We start from the raw sequence: 21,322 nt of genomic DNA, 5'->3' as shown, positions 1-21,322 counted from the left end.
CAACTCTCTGGGGCAGTGTGCTCCTGGACACAGAAACTCTCTGGGGCAATGTGCTCCTGAACACAGAAACTCTCTGGGGCAGTGTGCTCCTAGACACAGCAACTGTCTGGGGCAATGTGCTCCTGGACACAGGAACTCTCTGGGGCAGTGTGCTCCTGGACACAGGAACTCTCTGGGGTAGTGTGCTCCTGGACACAGCAACTCTCTGGGGCAATGTGCTCCTGGACACAGGAACTCTCTGGGGCAGTGTGCTCCTGGACACAGCAACTCTCTGGGGCAATGTGCTCCTGGACACAGGAACTCTCTGGGGCAGTGTGCTCCTGGACACAGGAACTCTCTGGGGCAATGTGCTCCTGGACACAGGAACTCTCTGGGGCAGTGTGCTCTTGTACTCATGAACTCTCTGGGGCTGTGCTCCTAGACACAAGGAATTTTCTGGGCATTGTGCTCCTGGATACAGGAACTCTCTGGAGCAGTGTGGTCCTGGACACAGGTGCTCTGTGGGGCAGCACATTCTTGGACACAGGAACTGAGTTTCCGCACTCCAGATGTACAGAGAAGGCCTGCAGGCAGTAATCCTCTCATGCAAAGGCTTCTGTGGATGCTAAAAACCTGAGGAAGTTTAAGACTCAGAGGAGGAGAGAAAAGCCACAAGGCCACTTGTTAGAGTCTAAGGTTGTTAACCACAATATTCATGGTGGTGACAGTTGTAATATTGTTACACAACTTGTCTGTGTTCAGGAGACAGGTAGAATAGGTTATTTTAAAAAAAGAAAAAAATGAAGTCAGGTTGTGAGGTGGGCTATGTTCATAAAATGTTAGAATATATTTATGTTGCATACTATGTAAATCTTTTCTGGTATTTGTAGTTATAGTCCAAGGCTAAGATATTATGCTAAATACTTTCTTGTTGGGGGTGAGGGGAAGATTTCAAAAAGAGAATGATGGAGAACTTTAATTAAAATGTCTTGATGTTAAAAGGAGAGTATTTATATGGCATCTCACTTATAATCATAGAAGGTACCATTACTATTAACAACATTATATTTGTATTATACTTTATGCTTGCAAGTGAAGTTTTTCTATATCATCATATAGAATTCTTAGACTAACCCCATGAGATAATTAAAGCAGGGAGTTTTACTATACTTGTTTCACAATTAGAAAAACTGGGGTGGAAATCCAACAGAAGCCAGGACTCATATGTATTTTGTTCACATTTTAATTTTTATCATTTATGTGTGCCAAGCTTATTACATGTAATGGATTATTGGGTGGAATTTAGGTGTTTGGTCCTTGCCTGATGTCTTAAGGCTCCAAGACAAGGTAGAACAGGTGTGAGCTGAAGTGATGGAAAGAACTCAACTTGGAGTGAATGAAAAATGAAACCATGTGATACAACAGAGGGAACAAGCCCCTTGGGTGCACACTCAAGTTAAATAGGATGGAGGTGGGTCCCTGTTTAGAAGTTTTTTTAGATGAAAAAGTGGAGGACAGTGCTTATGTTGCACATGGCCAGGCCAGGAGGGGGAGAGTTTTCATTGGAGACAGATGTCAGCAGGTATTTGTAATGATTACCCACAGGACTGGTGTGTGTTAAGAGGCCAAATTGTCTATGTTTCAGGAGGACAAATAGTGTGGTTGAAGAGACATTCAGCCTCTTATATGTTAATAGAACCAGGTGTGCTTATAATCTGAAAACAGAATTTCAGAGAATGCCACAATGAACCAGGCCTGGTAGTGCAGACCTGTTATCCCAGCCTCTTGGGAGGTTGATATAGGATCCCAAGTTCAAGGTCTGCTAAGCCTAGAGTGAGTTATTGACAGCCTGGACAACTTAGTCATACCCTGTGTCAAAAATAAAAAAAGGGGCTGGAGAGATGGCTTAGCGGTTAAGTGCTTGCCTGTGAAGCCTATGGACCCCGGGTAGAGGCTCAATTCCCCAGGAACCATATTAGCACATGGGGGTGCACACGTCTGGAGTTCATTTGCAGTGGCTGGAGGCCCTGGCATGCCCATTCTCTCTCTCTCTCTCTGCCTCTTTCTCTCTCTATCACTTTCAAATAAATAAATAAAAATAAAACAAAAGGAATTTAAAAATAAAAAAGGCTTAGGAGGTTGTTAGTACTTGCTTTCTGTGTAAGACCAAGGACCTGAGTTTGGATCCCTAGCACCCATGTATAAGTTTTGTGTGGTGGTACATATTTGTAACTGCAACACTGGGGAGATAGAGACAGGAAGATCCCTGGAGATTGTTGACTAGTTATTCTGGCTGAATTAGTGAACTCCAGGTTCATTGAGATATCCTGTATCAAGATAGGCACAGAGCAATTGAAGGAGACATCTGACATTGACTTCCAGCTTCCACATGCAGGTCAATATAGATGCATGTGTACCCTCACACACATGTGCACACCACACATACAAACATACATACATACATGCATGCATAACACACACACTGAACATCGAATGAAATAAAATAAATAAAATAAAATAATGATTAGAAAAGAGGGCTGAGTAAAGAGTGGTAGAGGATTTGCCTGGCGTATGTGAAGCCCTACGTTCAGTCCCCAGATTGAACACAAAGAGAGAATTCAGTACTTGTCCCTAAATGGCTGCCATAAGGAACAGTTTGAAACATGGGAGCAAAACCAGGTTAGCAAGTGAATGTCCCAGGGAGTCAGGTTCAAAGGCGGGAAAGACTTGTGTGCTGAAGTTGCTGAAAATGCAGTGGGCTTTCTTGTTGAGGAAGTGAGGCTTTGTCAGTAGTAAGAATCATGGAGAAAGATTAAAATGTTGAGTTATATCATTATTTCAATATTTTTATGAGGAGAAAACTTCTATATGTCACCTGGCTAAGGCAGGGAAATAACTGGACTTAAGAGACAAAGCTATACCTCCTCTAGTCTGTGAACTTATGAATGGTTGTTCAAGCTGTGGATAAACAGAGAAGACACTGTGTTTATTCATATATAAGTAGCAAGGTGATGCTGGCATTACCCCAAGTAAGAATTTCAGGTTCTATTGGAAAACCCTACCTTAGAGGAGTCACTGTCAGAGAAGGGAACTGTGTTGTAAAGGGCAGCTATCCAGTAAAAATTTCAGGGTCAAGGAGTAGCAGTGGTAGAATACTTGCTTGCAGTTTGCAAGGCCTTGAGTTCTAGCCTGAGCAAGACAAATTGCATTTTATATTCTGAGGCAGGGAGAACAGATTTCAAAACATCAAATTTATTTATGTTTAAAAGTTTCTGTCCTTTTGGTAGAGCAAGAAGATAAGGAGTCATATTTTTAGGTTTCTTAAAGTTTTCTGTTATTTCAGTTTCCCCTTGTTTTGAGGGAATATTATTAAAATTATAGCATTCTAAAATTAAATAGTAGACAAATGAATTTTTGTTGTAAACAGTACCTGATTCATAGCAAGGATGCATTCAACATTTCTTTAATGAATAATTATTGAAAAACATGAAGAAAAATTTCCTTAATGCTTCTCTTCAGCATAAGTTCTATTTCTCTTTCCAAACATAACTATTTTCTCATAACTTCTTTTTTCAACATAGTTTTCATCCTTCCAGGCTTCTTTCTATACAATCATATACAACTACATACAATTACGTACAAATATGCAGTTTTATTTTGTATAAGGGTAACACTCCTCCCTTTCACATATATTGTTTATGCTTTATATATTCTTTTTTCATTTAAAATTATGGCTTACAGCTCTATGTTGGTTTATGTAACTTTACCTCATTTTATCCTATGTAATAGTTTACTGTGTTTATATGTAGACAGCTGAGTTATCTCCAATTTACTATTTTCAACGGAAATTTTATACATTTAAAAATTGAGGAATAATAAAATTAAGTTTCTTTTAGAAATGTATAAGTAGGATCAAGAGAGTTCCATAGGTAGATAAGGGTACTTCATTCTCAATGAATCCTTAGTAGACATTAATTCTTTCCTTCCACCATGTCCTTAAATCATTTTCCTGAGTAGAGGTCTGAAAGAGTATGGAAATGTGATTACTACTGTTCTCATTTTAAAATAATTTATTTGCAAACAGAAGGCGATAGAGAGAAGAGAAACAGAGAGAATGGGTGCACCTTCAGCTGCTACAAACTCCAGGTGCATATGCCACTTTGTGCACCTGGCTTTACGTGGTACTGCGGAACCTAATCTGGGTCATTAGGCTTTGATGTCAAGTGCCTTAACAGCTGAGTCATTTCTCCAGCCCCTAGTGTTCTCATTTTTTTTAAAAATTATTTATTTATTTATTTGAGAGCAACAGACACAGAGAGAAAGACAGATAGAGGGAGAGAGAGAGAATGGGCGTGCCAGGGCTTCCAGCCTCTGCAAACGAACTCCAGATGCGTGCGCCCCCTTGTGCATCTGGCTAACGTGGGACCTGGGGAACTGAGCCTCGAACCGGGGTCCTTAGGCTTCACAGGCAAGCGCTTAACCGCTAAGCCATCTCTCCAGCCCAGTGTTCTCATTTTTATTTCTCCTATATGTTATCAGTACTGGATACTGAATTTTTGATCATCAATCTGAGGGCTAAATAGATGGTGACTTACTACCTCTCCCTCATTGAATTCACTCATTCATTCGTTGCTTAAACATCAATTTTTGGTTACTATATCCATAGCACCATGGAAATAAGGAGATAAGGTATGAAAGATGGTTCTTTCTCTGTCTTTATCTGTCTCTCTCCCTAAGTTCTGGTAGAGAACCTGGGCCTATATCCCCAGCTGCTAGATAATTCCTATGTATTAGAATCTAATAAATTTGTGGACAAAACAGATACATAAAGTAGTAAGTGCAGAGTAATACAATAGAGTCAGCCAGGGATGGGGATAACTGATGCTTGTCTGTGGTAGTCAGGAAGGCTTCTCAGAGCAGATGATAGCTGAGAAAGAGCTAAAAGGTATGGTATGACATTTAATTGAAGAGACAAAGGTAAGGGCATTGTGGAAAGAGGACTAAAATAAAGGCATGGACAAGTGAGAAAAGATGGCATCACTTAATTTATCAGTCATGCAACCCCTAATGTTTTTATACTTATGAATATTTGGTAGTGAGATAAGGCCACTTTAAATTAATCCACTGAAAATTGGTTAGGAATAATGATAGACACTAGATAAAATATAAAGAAATAACTATCTGAAGGCATGGGAAAATAATTTAAAGCAAATTGAATCTGGAGAGGTCATGATATTTGGAAGAAGGGAGAGGGAAGAAGCTGGGGAAATTGTTTCAAAGGTGGTAGTATGAGGCTAAGTTCTAGTTTGGGCTAGACAAGCTGATAAAAACACTCATAGGAAAGCAGCATTCTCTCTGGCCTGAGAAACATAGATGACAGAGGTACCAGGAAGAAACAAGTAAGACGGAGTAAGAAATAGCTATGATAGGGGAACCCCTAATTTCTGTGCTTAAACTTTCAGTCTCTGGTTGATACTCAAACCATGCACAGACAGGACAGACTTTAAGCCCTTGGGTAAGTCTAAAAGAACAAAATGGTATTTGAGTTGTTGTGTATTGCAGGTGATGCAGGATGTGCAGTTTGGGTCTCAGCAAGTAAGCTTCTTGCTAAAGTAACAGTATCACCCTTTGCAGGACTAAAATGAGCCCAGAGTCTCCAGGTAATAACCCACAATTGCTTAGCATAAATACATGGAAAATGTGAAAAAGGGGACATATCACTAGAGAAAGAAATTATAACAAAACAGCCAAATGGAAACTTAAAATTAAAAAATCTATCTGAAACACTGAAACAAGATGGTTGTTTGGATCAATCAGTAGTATACAGATAGCATAAGAAAAATCCAACAAATTGAATACAGACAAGAGAAGTAATCCCATTTAAAGGCCAGAAGGAGAATGCCAGCATGACTGCTTTAGCTCCCTTCTTGTTGCTGGGTAGATACCCTACCAAAGGCAGCTGGTGGGAGGGAAGGTTTTCATTTTGGCTTACAGACTTGAGAGGAAGCTTCATGGTGGCAGGGAAAATACAGTAGAGCAGAGGGGCATCACCTCCTTGCCACAGCAGGTGGACAACAGTAGCAGGAGAGTGAGTTGAGCTTTGGCAAAGGGGAGCTGGCTATGAACACCCTAAGCCTACCCACAATGACACATCTCCAGCAAGGCTCCACCTCCCAAATTTCCATCAGCTGGGGAGCAAGCATTTAGAACACACGAGCTTATGGGGGACATCTCATTCAAACCACCACAATAACCTTATAAACGGTTAAAACATTGACATATATGTCCCAGAAAATAAACAGAGTGATATTAGGGAAGGAAAATACTTAAAGAAATAATGACACCATGTTGCCAAAATTTGCTGAAGGACACAAATGTACAGATTTAAGAAATTCCATGAATTTCAAGCAACATAAATCCAAAGGAAATCATATTTAGGCCCATTGTAATTGTTAAATGGAAAAATTTATAAATAAAGCCTTCTATTTCTCTTAAATCTTATACTCTTTTCTTTGGTATGGATTAGGAAGCAGATAAGGTATTTTATACTTGTAATCCTAGCATTTGGGAAGTAGTGGCAGGTGGGTTATAAGTATGAGGCCAGCTGGCCTACACATGAGACTCTGTCTCAAAACAACAGAAGAGAAATTTAAATTATCATAATATATCTTACAGATATTAAACAGATAATAGAATATTGCGAGCATCTTTATACCAAAAGGTTTATACAACTTAGATGAAATAAATTAATAAATTCTATTAAGACACAACTTTCCAAAAGTGACACAAGATGAAATGGAAAACCTAAGTAGTACTTCATTTATGAAAAAAATTTAGCTTCTTAATTAAACAAATAATTTTTTATACTTTTAATTTAATTAATTAAGTAATTTGAGTGAGGGAGGGAGAGAGAGAATTGGTGTGCCAGGGTCTGCAGCCACTGCAAATGAACTCCAGCCACATGCACCCCCTTGTGCATCTGGCTTACATGGGTCCTGGGTAATTGAACCAAGGTCCTTTGGCTCTGTTGGCAAATGCCTAACCGCTAAGCCATCTCTCTAACCTCAAATAAAATTTTATATAAAGAAAATTCCAGACCCAAATGGCTTCTATCAAATATTTAAAAAACACCAATCTTACTAGAGTCTTTAAAAAAATAAAAGAAAATGGAACAATTCTCATCTTATTTTGAGCAGCCAACTATGATGGATCATTTTCAATTTGACCAAGTTAAGAGATGCCTAGGAGATTAATAAAGTATATCTCTGAGTATGTGTGTATGGCATTTCCAGAAGTGACTAGTTCTACGGGGCTCTGACCTAAGGAATAGATTAATCTCCTGATGGTGATGGCATTGAATATTATGATGGTGAAAGTCAGGAGGTCGTTGGAAGAAGTAGGTCACTGGAGCATAGCTTTGGAGGGTACAGCTTACCCTGGCTCATTCCTGTATGTCCTTTTCATTCTCCTGCTTGTCTCTATCTGAACTGCCCTTCTCCACCATCATGGATTGAGCCTTCTGAAACTATGTGCCAAAATCCATAATTCCAGCCTTTAATTTATGTGTTAGCTATCTTATCACAGTGGTGAAAAAAGTATCTAATATACCAGCATGACTCCAATATCAAACCTAAAAAAGAACTTACAAAAAATACAATTATAGACCAATATCCTTTACAATTAGAGATGTAAAATCCTTAACAAAACACAAGGAAGTTAAATATACCAGTAAATAGAAGGAATACTGTCTCGTGACCAAGTAGGGGTTAGTACAGGAATGAAATGTTTAACTGCTGTAAAATTTTACTATGATACCAGAGTAAATTAGGAATATCATATGATCTTGTCAGTAGATGCAGTAAAAATTTCACAATACCTATTCATCATTTAAAATTCTTAGAAAACTACACTAAGACTTCCTTCATCTGTAAGGACACTTAGGAAAAATGTGAAACTAATGTGTTCCACACAGAAATGTTGAACATATTCTTCCTGGATGGAAAACCTATATGCACATTTGTCCTTGTTTAGTTGTTTTAATTGAAGATCCTATTACAAAGGAACAAAGGAATAAATTTTTCTAAAAATATCAAAGGTAAATCAATTAAAACAGTAGAATTGTATCTGGATGTTGGCAATTTTGTATGAATAAAAGTTGACATTTTTTTTGTTGTTGCTTTGTTTTTTCAAGGTAGGGTCTTGCTCTAGACCAGGCTGACCTGGAATTCACTATGTAGTCTCAGGGTGGCCTCGAACTCACAGGGTTCCTCCTACCTCTGCTTCCCAAATGTTGAGATTAAAAGTGTGAGCCACCATGCCCAGCTAAAAGTTGACATGTTTTGCATATTAATTTCACTAAATGGGTAGGACCAAAATTTTGTGATGAGAAAAATGATATAATTTTGATTCAGCATTAACAACTAAAGCTAAAATTAATGATGATAAGTATAATAGAAATAATTTATTCTAATACTTTAGAAAGAAAAATTATATATTTTAAGAGTAATTTAAAGCCATGGTTATGGTTCATGCCCATAATCTGAGCAGAGTTAGGAAGGTTGCCATAATATTGAAGCTGTCCTGAACTACATGGAAAGTTTCAGGCCAGCAAGGGCTATATCAGGAGACCCTACCCGAAAAAACAAACAAAAAAGTATCTGAAGTCAAATGCTGTGACAATATAGTTTGACATTGTGTAGCATTGCAATAAGAATTGTATGTATTTGTGTGTGTGTGTGTGTGTGTGTGTGTGTGTGTGTGTGTGTGTGTAGATTTCCTAAGGGCTTTATTTACTCTTTTTATGTTTGAATAAGCTCTCATGTGAACTGCCACTTTTGGAAGTTTTTGTTCTTCCCTTTTTATTTGATCTAACTACAAATTCATTTGTCAGTGATTAGAGCTTTACTCTAACCCCACTTTTCTATCCCTCCTTCCTTCCTTCCTTCCTTCCTTCCTTCCTTCCTTCCTTCCTTCCTTCCTTCCTTCCTTCCTTCCTTTTTTGAATAAAACAAAGGAGACTTATTATGGAAATGGTAACCAAAAAAAAAAAAAAAAAAAAAAAAAAACCCAGCATGCCTAAGGACTTCTGTCGGCCTCCAAAGAAGACATAGGAGGAAAGAAAATATGACAGTTATTGAGTTAGAAACTCAGAAAAATGGCCAGGTTCACAGTGCAGAACAGTCAGTAAATGCCCCGTTTTCCTTTATTTCAACCCTATCTTGTAATTTCTCTAAGGTTTGTGATATCACTTTGTAGCCTTTTCACACGTTAGTTGTTGATATTAGTTACAGTATTCTATAATTCATTATCTAGCCTGATTCTCAACCTTGACTGAAGAAATATCTGACAAGTTCACTTTGGGCGTGGGGATGCATGTCTGTAATCCATGCACCCAGGAGGCAGAGACAGGTGGATTTAGCTGGCTAGCTAGACTACCTGACTCAGTGAGCTCTGGCTTCAATGAGAGACCCTGTCTGTCTTAATTATTAATGTAGAGAGTAACTGAGAAGGACTTCTATCTTCAACCTTTATTAGCATCTGTACACATATGCACCTACACACATGTGTGCCCACACACATATGAACATGCATACATAATTCCTTACCACACATACAAAAAAGGAAAAAGAAACAGAACCAATTCTAATAAATTCAGTAAGTACCATATGGGTCAGGAATACCATGGTTAATTAAAATGTATGTTACCTTTTCTTTAGGAGCTTCCAATCCTAAAGAAAACAAAAGTATTAAATAAAGATTTGACTTTGAGATGATAAATATTATGACTAAAACAAGAGTGGAGTTGGTACCAGGATTCAGGTGGCCATATACTGGCAACCTTAAAACTGAGAGATTAGGATGAACAGGAGTCAAATGAGTACAGAGGAAATAGAGAAATGATACCGTGGTTTGAAGGCCATGAAATGGAAAGGGTTTTTAATCCTGAGGAACAGAAGTCTGGCAAAGATGACTTGAGAACAACAAACAAAGAGTAGCCAGAAAAGATTAATTCTTATCCTGCAGAATATAAACATAGGCATCCAGAAATAAGATTAGGAAGGTGGGCGGAATCAGATTATTAGGGGAGGGATATTCGTACTTTAGATGGTGGAGAGTTAAAAAAGCTTTGTAAGCATTAAGCAGGAGATTAACAGGTTTGGATTTTGTTTTCATACCATAGTCCTCTTCCAAGCTATTCCCACCATGATTTCTCAACTTTAGAATCAACAAAGTAAATGTTTATGTATCATGTATTACAATAAAATTATGACAGTTGAATAGAAGTTTCCAGTTCACATTCTATACTACTTCCCAAGGTAAAGGCACAACCACACTTATGAAGACACATATGTCATATGTCATATATGATGACATATCCAAGATCACATGTATGAGGATATATATACACAAGAACTCTTGTATGACCACATGTATGAGGACATGTACACAGGACTTCATGTATAATAACATACACAAAACCACACGTATGAGGATACATACACAAGACCTCTTGTATAACCACATGTATGAGGACACATGCCCACGACCTCATGTATGAGGGCATGTACAGAAGACCACACATATGAGCACACATACACAAAAGAAGAAAAGAAAAATGTTCCCACTAGTATTCCTCAAGAGCCATATACACACCAGTGCAAGCAGTCCTCATGAGTGTGGAATCGTGCTGGTGACGGCACTAAGTAAGGCCAAGAGCATGACAGCCACACTCAAGGGTTTGGTCCTAAGAACAATCAGACCAGATACCCCAGACTTCTGAACGTATGAAGTGGCCTAAAGCACTTTATCAGCAACAAACATGAAAATATTCTCCTAGTTTGACTGTATATTAGTTGGTAGCAGAGGAAGTGGGAAAAGGGGAAAATCTGTGAAATTTTAATTAAATAATGTTTTACATATTTTTCTCCTTTGGACTCAATTCAGTCACAAATGAAAGTGCAGTTGCTTGGGATTTCTGTGGCATTAATTAATTCAAAAGAGAAAAAAAGCATCAGAGCCAGGAATTTAGTTATTAAGCCTTCTTTCCTTCAAGCAGCACAAAGCACTCAGGGTCCTCTGTGCTCACAGGAGTCCCCACTTCTAAGACTTGGGTATACCCTCTTTAAAATGCATCAGAATATTCCTTCAAACGTAATATAGGGAAGATATTTGCTTTAATTTATTTTTATTTTTTTCGTTACCTTTCTGTTTGCTGAAAAGTTTTTTTCTTTTAAGTGATGAAAACAAGACTTAAAAATGGTACTTCTGAGAAGCAGCACTTCTAAAGAGCATTTTCATTTGTTCTCTGATAAGAAAACATACTTAACAAACCACTTTATAGGAACAACTTAGACTTATCCTTTCTTTATTACAAAATATAGATGTATCTTATTAAAAATGGTGTCCATTGATTTTAATCTTTAACACAGTAAAAAAAAAAATTAAAAATGAAATAGTAAGCTCCCTTGGCTAAAGTGCCAGACCTGGGGTACCCAGCTTTGGGGGAAATTATGAAAGGGAAAGTCAAATATTGAGAGCAGGGATATACACATTCTGAATTCTAGTCTTGATTCTGTTGTGAATAAGTCCTGTGACCATTTCTTGTGCTCCATCTCAAGACTCCCTGCTGTGACATCACCACTATGATGCATCAGGATTTTAAGGAATCGTGAATTGACAATGTCCTAGAACTTTGTGTCTCCCTCTCTTGTTTTCAACTCAGTTAGAACTCTGATTAATGAGGATACAAGAAACAACTCATGTTTCTGGGAAGTTGCACTGTTCTGAATGGAAAATCCTGTATTACCTGATCACCTGCTGGCATGGTCTCTGCTAGTTGGACATTTCCAAGGAGATCTTTGCCATGGGGTAGAAACAAGCAGTTCTGCAATTGGTTCATTTCTGGATGCTGGGGTTTGCTGTCTGAGCTGTTGCCCTCTCCTTCTACCGGGGCAGTGTCAGTAGCTAATGGTATTACCTAAATTGCCTAAAGCATTTAATTTCCATTTTAGAGGGTCATTTGTGATGGTGCATGTTGAAATGTCTCCGTTTTATCAGTCTGTTTTGCTCTTTCCTTCAAGTTGTTTAAAACATTTTCTTTGATCCTCAAAATAAGGGTGTGTCAGAATTGTTGCAAGCCAAGATAGAGGTAATCGTATAGGGTCATGTTCTAAATTTTGTGTTGATACTGTCTGCTATTGGAAATAGCACCTCTCAGATGAGTTTACTTTTAGCATTTTTTTTGAAGTTGTTGGGCAACGTTTTTTTTTTAATATATCAGCAACACATGTATAACCCTTTCTTCTTCTAGGGGCACTGTAGGCTGCTTGAAAATGGATTCAATAGAGAATACGTTAATGTCTCTATTAGAAATTTATGTATTCCTTAGATTTTGAGACTCTCTCTTTGAGAAATGGCATTACTTTTACAACTTAACTTTACATCTGATTTCTAAAGCAGAATCTAGTTTAGAACAGATAGGAATGTTAAATGAATTAAGGAACAGTGCCTATGTACGATTCACTCTTACACATAGCCCTGCCAATACTTTGATGTAGCACATATATATGGTTAAGATTATACCACCTACAGTTTTATCCTCTGGCTTTTCATTTTACTTTCTTGCTAGCTTGATGCAGAGGCTCAGAGTGGTCCCTGTGAACATCCTGAGTTCTGCTGAGGGTCTGTTGAGTCTTCTGATCTCTACTGAGTGGCTCTCAATTGCTGTATAGAACTTTCTCCCTGTACCTTGGTCTTCCCCTCTTCTCTTTGTCTCCGTACTCTAAGTTACTGTGTCTCTATCATTATTATTTTCACCTCTAGCAAGATCATTCCTGCTTCTATACCCCTGTTCACTGCTACTTTTATTTGGCTGTGGTCAGTTAAATCAGGTAAAAACTGAGAAAACAAACATTTGCACGAACTCCTTCTCATTGACTAGTATTAATGTAGGTGCTTCTTGCACAAATCCTGTCACTTAATTTTCAATTCTTGAATCATTCACAATTTTAGATACTAAAGAACTATTACTGTTAAGCGCTCACAGTGCTAGGCACTCAGGATGTCACATATGTCTATTGGACTTATTCCTGCAACTGTTAGTAAGGTAGACCATTTGTTGTGCAGGTAAAAATTCCCAGCTTCAGAGGAATTGAGTAATTTGTCCAAGAAGGTATTGCTGGTCACTGGTAGATGCATAATTTGAATCCAGGTGTGGTTTTCAAATAATTGCAAGTAACACAATAAACACCTAAGTAATATAAATAGATGGTGGACGGAGGAATTCTTTTAAAAATAAGTAAGCTTTAATATGTGGCATTGAGACATCTCTTTTGGATTTTTTTCCTTTTTAAAATATTTTTATTTTCATTTGTTTATTTGAGAGAGAGAGAGAGAGAGAGAGAGAGACAGAGACAGAGACAGAGACAGAGACAGGCAGAGGCAGCAAGAGAGAGAATGAGTGCACCAGGGCCTCTAGCCACTGTAAACGAACTCCAGATGCATGCACCATCTTGTGCATCTGGCTAACTTGGGTACTAGGGAACTGTACCTGGGTCCCTTGGCCTTACAGGCAAGTGCTTTAACTACTGGGCCATCTCTCTAGCCCAGTAAAAATGGATTTCTTTCCTTTGTAATTGTTACCACTGCTCTATTCCAGGGATGTTTGCATTATGAGATGGAGAAGTGTATGGAAGAGGCTAAAGATCTCAATATTCAGGCCCAACCAATTCTAAAAGAAGGAGTAATTATTACTAGTGTCAAATTAGCTAAATGAACATTCTTTGCTACATTTTCTTATATCAAGGCATACTCATTCATAGACTTATAAAGAAGTTAATAATCAGTAAAAACATCATGGTGTTGATCTACCTTTCTACAGTGACATTTCTTAGGGAAGGAGGGTTTAATTTCAATGTATGTATCTAATTATGCATGAAGTGCTATTTTATTATTGGAAGTGCTGAATAGCAATTTCAAGGAGAAAAATGCCTCATTTTATGGGTGATAAGAGATGAAGTGTGGATTCAGAGCTCAGTCTCTGAAGCTTATCTTCCTAGGTTCAAATCCTGACTCTACTGTGACGTCTACAACTTGGGTTAGTTAATTTCAATGTATCTGATTTGTCTTATAGATAGTGGAGATGGTAGCAATGGATAACCTGCTTATAGAACCTATCATATGTGAGGTGTTCTCAGGATTAAATGAGTTAGTATATGTAGCAGCAATTACTTGAAACTTAAATTCAAAGTGACTTATAGTGTTGGATATTAAGATTCTAATTTGAATTTTCAACTCTTTTTGAAAACTTAGTGCTCAAAGATTACTAAGTCTCCAAGAAGCACAGGTCTTTGCTAATCAACCTATTTTTTATTTAACAAATAAGTAATACCATCTTTCATCATGCTTGCTTCCTTTCCTTAAGATTGACTGTAGAATTGATCTTGCTCTCACAGTGGACTGTACTTTGGATCTGTTTCTTGGACTCCCACAGAGAAGCCTATACTTTCAGTATTGGGAGTGTGCACAGGCTTCAGATGAAGGGCCAAACAGAGCATCTCTTCACCTTCAGATAACTTCTGCTGTGAAAATTTTCTCTGTCTTTTGAAAGTGTACATTCATCTGGCAAATAGGGTAACTGCAGCTCTGTGTAATAGCCGAGGGGGTGTTGGATGTGTGTTGGTGTTCTATAGTAGTGAGCATCCCTTGTTCATTCACTATTTTACTATTGGAAATGGCAAATAGCAATTTGCCCTCCACACCCACTGTGGTATATGTGTGTAAGACAAAGATAAAAGCTATGTTTCCTTCGTGGAAGGGTGTGGAGGCATAGGGTAATTCAATTAGAAATAATGACAGCAATTGAAGCTCCCCATGAGGAAACTGTGGCCACCACAGGACGAAGGGAAGAAATTGGTTCCTGAAGGAGAGGTATTTAAGCCTTTAGACTTGTGTATAGATGGCAAGGGTGTTGCAGTCAAGGAGCTGATGTGCTTGGCCAAGATGTTCTCTGGAGGCTCTGATGATGGTTGAGAGAAGCAAACCTGTAATCAGTAAAGCAAATATTTTGAGAAGTGAAGACTTTTGCTTCCCTTTTTGGAAAGATTAAGAGTTTGGTTGTTATAATAGTGGTCCATTATTTTGGCTTGTAGCATTGACTTAGAGAAAAAGTTACCAGACTTTGATTAGCATGAATAATGTGTTCTTTCATTACCTTAACAAACTATTTCTTGGGAACCAGTGTTCAACCTTACTGTCATCTCTAGGTGATGTCATACTTAAGTATTTACTTTTAGAAGTTTGTCATAGTTCATCTGTGAGTTTGCCCATGTGCATATGTGTGGGTGTATGTGTGAGTTGAAAGTGGTAGGGAAAGAAGGTGAATTTTGAGAGGATAGAAAGTCAGTGAAATTTGATGTAGGAGCCTGGAAATTTTCACTAGAAAACAAAAGCTTTCAAACATGTTTCCCCTTAGTGGGAGAAATAAAAATGAGTACATTACATATTTTTATGAAGAATATTAATAAATGTAATATGAAAAGATATAAAAGCAAGCATATGTTCCTGACATGAAAAATATGTTTTTTAAAAAATAAAGTAGAAAGAGACATTTTTTTGGGACATAATTGTAAGTGGAGTATATAATTAGGATAAAGGTTTAACAGAACATATTGGACCATTTATAGATTACACCACTCTCACTTTTTGTAGTCTACAAAGTGTTAATTTTGATAAGAAATTTATTGATGCTCTATCAGGTTCCCCATGTGGAGAAGTGCTACTGGGTGATTAGTTTGGCACAGGGCTAACAGCCAAAACTCAAACACTGGTCCAATTTGAAGTGGGAAAACACCACTATCCTGAGCCTTAGTTCCCTTAAAGAGCTATTCTTCACATACAGGATGGAAGCACTTGTCTCATTTTTCTTTTGTTTCTTTTGATTGAAAATTCTGCCATTCTGTTACAACATTCTTGTCGATAGTTAACTAAGTAAAGATACCTTCTGAAGGTGCTTCAGGAGTAGACCTATCACATGGAAATTTTCACATTTGTACAAACTTTTAAAGTTCAAGAGGCTAATGTTTTACAATAAGAATATAAAACTTGGAGAAATGATTTGACTTGCTCAGGATCACATGTTTAGAAGGTGTGGCTTCCCTGATGAGTAATTGATACTTTTGTATTTAGCTCATTTTTTATTCTGCTTTCTAGGACCACTGTCCATCATTGCTTGCATTGTGCTTCATCCTCTTAAAATAACCTTCCTTTCATGCATGAGCTGGTGCTGACAGTGGCATGGAGGCACAGGTGGATTACCTGGGTGCTCTTAGGCCTTGCTTGCACTTGGTGGGGTTCCAACACTCAAGGTATGGCCTCCCTTCCCCACATTCATGCCAAATAGCAGTTTACTTTTTAATTTAAATTTATAGAAAACTAAATCTAAAGTTTCATTCTTTCCATTTGCATTTCTGCCTTTGATGTCACTTTTTGGAATGTCTTTCCTAGTAATTATTATGTAAGTATTCAGGTATTTCATTATAATACCAAGTTTTCATTTTTTTTAATTTAAAAAATTTTAACCAATCTGACATTTTTTTGTGATAGGTAATAAGGATGTGAAGAATCAATTGTCCCAGCCATATTACTCATATAATCCATTTTTCAAAATCAGAATTATCATAGACTAAGATCTCAGAGATATTTGGATCTATTTTCCAACTTCTTGTGCTTAATTGATGTGCATATTCATATTTTATTTATTTATTTGAGAGCACTGGAGAATGGGCATTCCAGGGCCTCTAGCCACACAAATTCCAGACTCATGTACTACCTTGAGCATCTGGTTCACCAGGGTACTGGAGGATCAATCCGGGGTCCTTAGGCTTCACAGGCAAATGCTTTAAGCACTAAGCCCCATATTCGTATTTTGAAAAGCTTTTAATTAGTGAGATTTTATGTTATTTTAATTGAATTTTTATTACTCAGTTATGAGGGAGGATGTGATAAAGGGTCTCTTGAGCCTGTGAGTTCCAGGTCAGCCTGGGCATCACAGGAAGGCTGATTTAAAAATACAATCTAGGGCTGAAGAGATGGCTTAGTGGCTAAGTGCTTGCCTGTGAAGCCTAAGGACCCCTGTTTGAGGCTCAATTCCCCAGGACCTACATTAACCAGATGCACAAGGGGGTGCACACATCTGGAATTTGTCTGCAGTGGCTGGAAGCCCTGGCGCAGCCATTCTGTCTCTCTCTCTGCCTCTTTCTCTGTCTCTCTCAAATAAATAAATACAAATGAACAAAAATAAAAATAAAAAGAAATCTAGTTCAAAGAGTATTTTAAAATATTTTGTTTATTTATTTGAAAGGGGAGAGAGAGAGAGGTGCCCTAGAGCCTCTAGCCACTGCAAATGAACTCTAGATGCATGCACTACTTTGTGCATCTGGCCTTATGCGGATATTGGGGAATTGAACCCAGGTTGTCAGGCATTGCAAGCAAATGCCTTAACTGCTGAGCCATCTCTCCAACCCTCAAAGAGTTATTTTTGATGATTTGCATACGCCTTACCAAACTGACTTCCTGGATGGAGACTCCAGTTTTTTATTTTGTCAACAAATTGAAGCCACAGGGCTTGGTTAGCTTTTTATTTGCCTCCCATTGGAAAGGGCAGTGCCAATTTCTAATGAATTTGAGATTAGCATTTTATGGCAAAAATATTCTTACTTTTCAGATAGGTGCTTGCCGTTTCTTAGTATGGCAGAGGCGAGAGGAGCACCAGCCCTGCCGGGTGGAGTGGAGCTGACTCCTGTGCTACAGACACTAAGCAGCCAATGGAGCGATGGACAGAGCTGGGGTGCCACATGCTTAGACAGTCACATGTGCAGGGGTCAGATAACAATAACAGAAATAGTAATTGTTATTTTAAGATAATGTCTTCAAGTGGTTATTTTTTCTCTACCTTAAATTGTTTTATACTGTGAAATCACTTGTTATCTTCTGGGAAAAGCAAATCCTGATGCTGGCATAGTTTCCATGTCTTTTTGTAGAATACTATTTTTCACTAGTACCTAGCATGAACCACCTCACCACTGTGACCAACTGGCTTTCAATTGCAATTTTTGTTGAAGAAGAAAATTTACCCTTGCTTTGTTGAGTCCTTGCATACCTGGGAACTACGATTTAAATAAGAAGATAACCTAATATTACAGCTTTTTGAGTTGTTAAACAATGAGAAGATTAAATAAACAAAGGGTTTTAAACACCATGGTTCTGCAGTTGTTTTGTATGTGTTTGTAGCATGTGTGGCTTGTGGTGTGATGTGTGTGGTGTATGAACATATGTATATAGATATGTGCACCTTCTGTACTCATGAGTGGAAGTCAGAGGAAAAGGTTAGGGGTCCTATGTCACTGATCTGCATGTTTCCTGGAGCTGCCCTTTTCAGACAGCTTGGCCGAACAGTGAGTCCTAGTGGTGGTCCTCTCTCTGTTCCCCTACCCCAGGATTAGGGAGCTGTTCCCAGTTGTCTGTGTGGGTGCTGGGTGATTGAACTCAGGACCGATCAGGTTCTTATGCTTGCACAGCAAACAATCTTCCCGGGCCAACTCCTCCAGCCCATGTTCTTTCGCTTTTATTGGTCTATTCATTCATGCTTTCCTTTTCCTTTTTATGCCTCTCTGAGGTTTACCTAATATAAAAAGAGAACAGGGCTCAATCTTGTTGGTATAGTTCTTACTACTGTATTTTCCAAAGTGAAATCTTTGCCTAGAAGTGAACATGACCACCTTCAATAACTTAACAACTTGAATTTTTTTGTATAGAAATTCCTTTGTGGTTTGCTTTATGAGGTTTTTCTTTCCTAAGAAACAGTATCCCTTAGCAATCTTTTCTTCTTTTGCTTGCTCTTTTTTTCTCCTTCCTACTTCCTTCCTCCTCGATTCTCTTTCTTTCCCCTTTCTTCTCTTCTGTCCCTCTTCCTGTCAGGGTGAAGGTTAGTGATTGTTAAGAGATACAGTACAGCTGTCAGTTCTGATGTTTGAGCTGCTCCCTTGTGGGAAGGGAGTGCAGTAGATGGGATAGTGCAGTGGGTGGGAGAGGGTGCGGTGGGTGGGGCAGCAGCACGGTAGATGGTGTAGGGGTGCGGGGGGGGGGTGGGGCAGCAGCGCGGTAGATGGGGTAGGGGTGCGGGGGTGGGGCAGCAGCGCGGTAGATGGTGTAGGGGTGCGGGGGGGTGGGGCAGCAGCGCGGTAGATGGGGTAGGGGTGTGGGGGGGGGTGGGGCAGCAGCGCGGTAGATGGGGTAGGGGTGTGGGGGTGGGGCAGCAGCGCGGTAGATGGGGTAGGGGTGTGGGTGGTGGGGCAGCAGCGCGGTAGATGGGGTAGGGGTGTGGGGGTGGGGCAGCAGCGCGGTAGATGGTGTAGGAGTGCGGGGGGGTGGGGCAGCAGCGCGGTAGATGGGGTAGGGGTGTGGGGGGGTGGGGCAGCAGCGTGGTAGATGGGGCAGGGGTGTGGGGGTGGGGCAGCAGAGCGGTAGATGGGGTAGGGGTGTGGGGGTGGGGCAGCAGCGCGGTAGATGGGGTAGGGGTGTGGGGGTGGGGCAGCAGCGCGGTAGATGGGGTAGGGGTGTGGGGGTGGGGCAGCAGCGCGGTAGATGGGGTAGGGGTGTGGGGGTGGGGCAGCAGCGTGGTAGATGGGGTAGGGGTGCGGGGGTGAGGCAGCAGCGCGGTAGATGGGGTAGGGGTGTGGGGGTGGGGCAGCAGAGCGGTAGATGGGGTAGGGGTGCGGGGGTGGGGCAGCAGCGCGGTAGATGGGGTAGGGGTGTGGGGGTGGGGCAGCAGCGCGGTAGATGGGGTAGGGGTGTGGGGGTGGGGCAGCAGCGTGGTAGATGGGGTAGGGGTGTGGGGGGGGTGGGGCAGCAGCGCGGTAGATGGGGTAGGGGTGTGGGGGTGGGGCAGCAGCGCGGTAGATGGGGTAGGGGTGTGGGGGGGGTGGGGCAGCAGAGCGGTAGATGGGGTAGGGGTGCGGGGGTGGGGCAGCAGAGCGGTAGATGGGGTAGGGGTGTGGGGGTGGGGCAGCAGCGCGGTAGATGGGGTAGGGGTGTGGGGGTGGGGCAGCAGCGCGGTAGATGGGGTAGGGGTGTGGGGGTGGGGCAGCAGCGTGGTAGATGGGGTAGGGGTGTGGGGGGGGTGGGGCAGCAGCGCGGTAGATGGGGTAGGGGTGTGGGGGTGGGGCAGCAGCGCGGTAGATGGGGTAGGGGTGTGGGGGGGGTGGGGCAGCAGCGCGGTAGATGGGTTAGGGGTGCGGGGGTGGGGCAGCAGAGCGGTAGATGGGGTAGGGGTGTGGGGGTGGGGCAGCAGCGTGGTAGATGGGGTAGGGGTGTGGGGGTGGGGCAGCAGCGCGGTAGATGGGGTAGGGGTGTGGGGGTGAGGCAGCAGAGCGGTAGATGGGGTAGGGGTGTGGGGGTGGGGCAGCAGAGCGGTAGATGGGGTAGGGGTGTGGGGGTGGGGCAGCAGAGCGGTAGATGGGGTAGGGGTGCGGGGGTGGGGCAGCAGCGCGGTAGATGGGGTAGGGGTGTGGGGGTGGGGCAGCAGCGTGGTAGATGGGGTAGGGGTGCGGGGCGGGGCAGCAGCGCGGTAGATGGGGTAGGGGTGCAGTGGGTGGGGTGGAGTGCTGTGGGAGTGCAGTGAGGGTGCAGGGGTGGGGTGGGCGTTCAGTGGGCTTTTCTCATTAGCAGCTTGCCTGGAGGACCTGTAGACCTGTGATCTGTGCTGGCTCTGCAGGACCTGCTCATGGCTTGAAGGGATGGCCTGGAGGACCTCACAAAGAGCCTGTGAAACTCTCCTGGGTAAGAAGAGTGCTGTGCCTCCTCCCATCTTTCCAGCATTCCTCTCTTTCAGGATGTTTCAGCCATTAAAAGCTGGCCTGTAGAGGGGCCAGGAAGATTTCACCTGGAGTCTAGCTAATGATCTACTCAGTGCGTGGTTGTATTTTGCGCATTAAGTGCAACAATGTTCTAGCTCTGGGATACCTTTCCTTGACAGTCAGTATATTTCAGGCTGCCATTTTTCTCCCTATTTTGACTTTCACCTCTACTATCTTCTCTTGGCAGTTTTGGGATGCTAGTTCATTGATCTTAAGTCCCATCATTCACAAGGTGTAGATCTAGGAGGAAACAAACATCACCTTAGGTGTGTCAGAACAGCACATTTGTTAGGATGACCTACACTGAACAAATCCTGTTAGTGCTTCAGAGGTCTCTGTGACTGGGCTCAGGTAACATTTGGCACTGGAAATAAACAAGGACAGATTTTCAGCGGGCCATTTTTTCCTCTATTTTTTTTTTTTTTTTGTGT

At 40.9% G+C, this 21,322-nt stretch overlaps 1 protein-coding gene across 22 annotated transcripts in view; it reads left to right on the top strand.

The window, feature by feature from the left end:
• Nucleotides 1-21,322, top strand: part of Sox6 (SRY-box transcription factor 6) — a 610,295-nt gene that overhangs the window by 211,484 nt on the left and 377,489 nt on the right. Inside the window, exon 1 of one of the 22 annotated variants that reach the window (XM_045144826.1) lies at nucleotides 20,718-20,814. The exons of the other annotated variants lie outside the window; for them this stretch is intronic. The gene's annotated coding sequence lies outside the window, so the exon portion shown is untranslated. Of the gene's footprint in view, nucleotides 1-20,717; nucleotides 20,815-21,322 lie in introns of those variants that run through there. 22 annotated transcript variants of the gene reach the window in all.

This window comes from Jaculus jaculus, chromosome 3 (assembly GCF_020740685.1).
Source record: "Jaculus jaculus isolate mJacJac1 chromosome 3, mJacJac1.mat.Y.cur, whole genome shotgun sequence".
Taxonomy (NCBI): domain Eukaryota; kingdom Metazoa; phylum Chordata; class Mammalia; order Rodentia; family Dipodidae; genus Jaculus; species Jaculus jaculus.
This window is presented reverse-complemented; position numbering and strand designations above follow the sequence as displayed.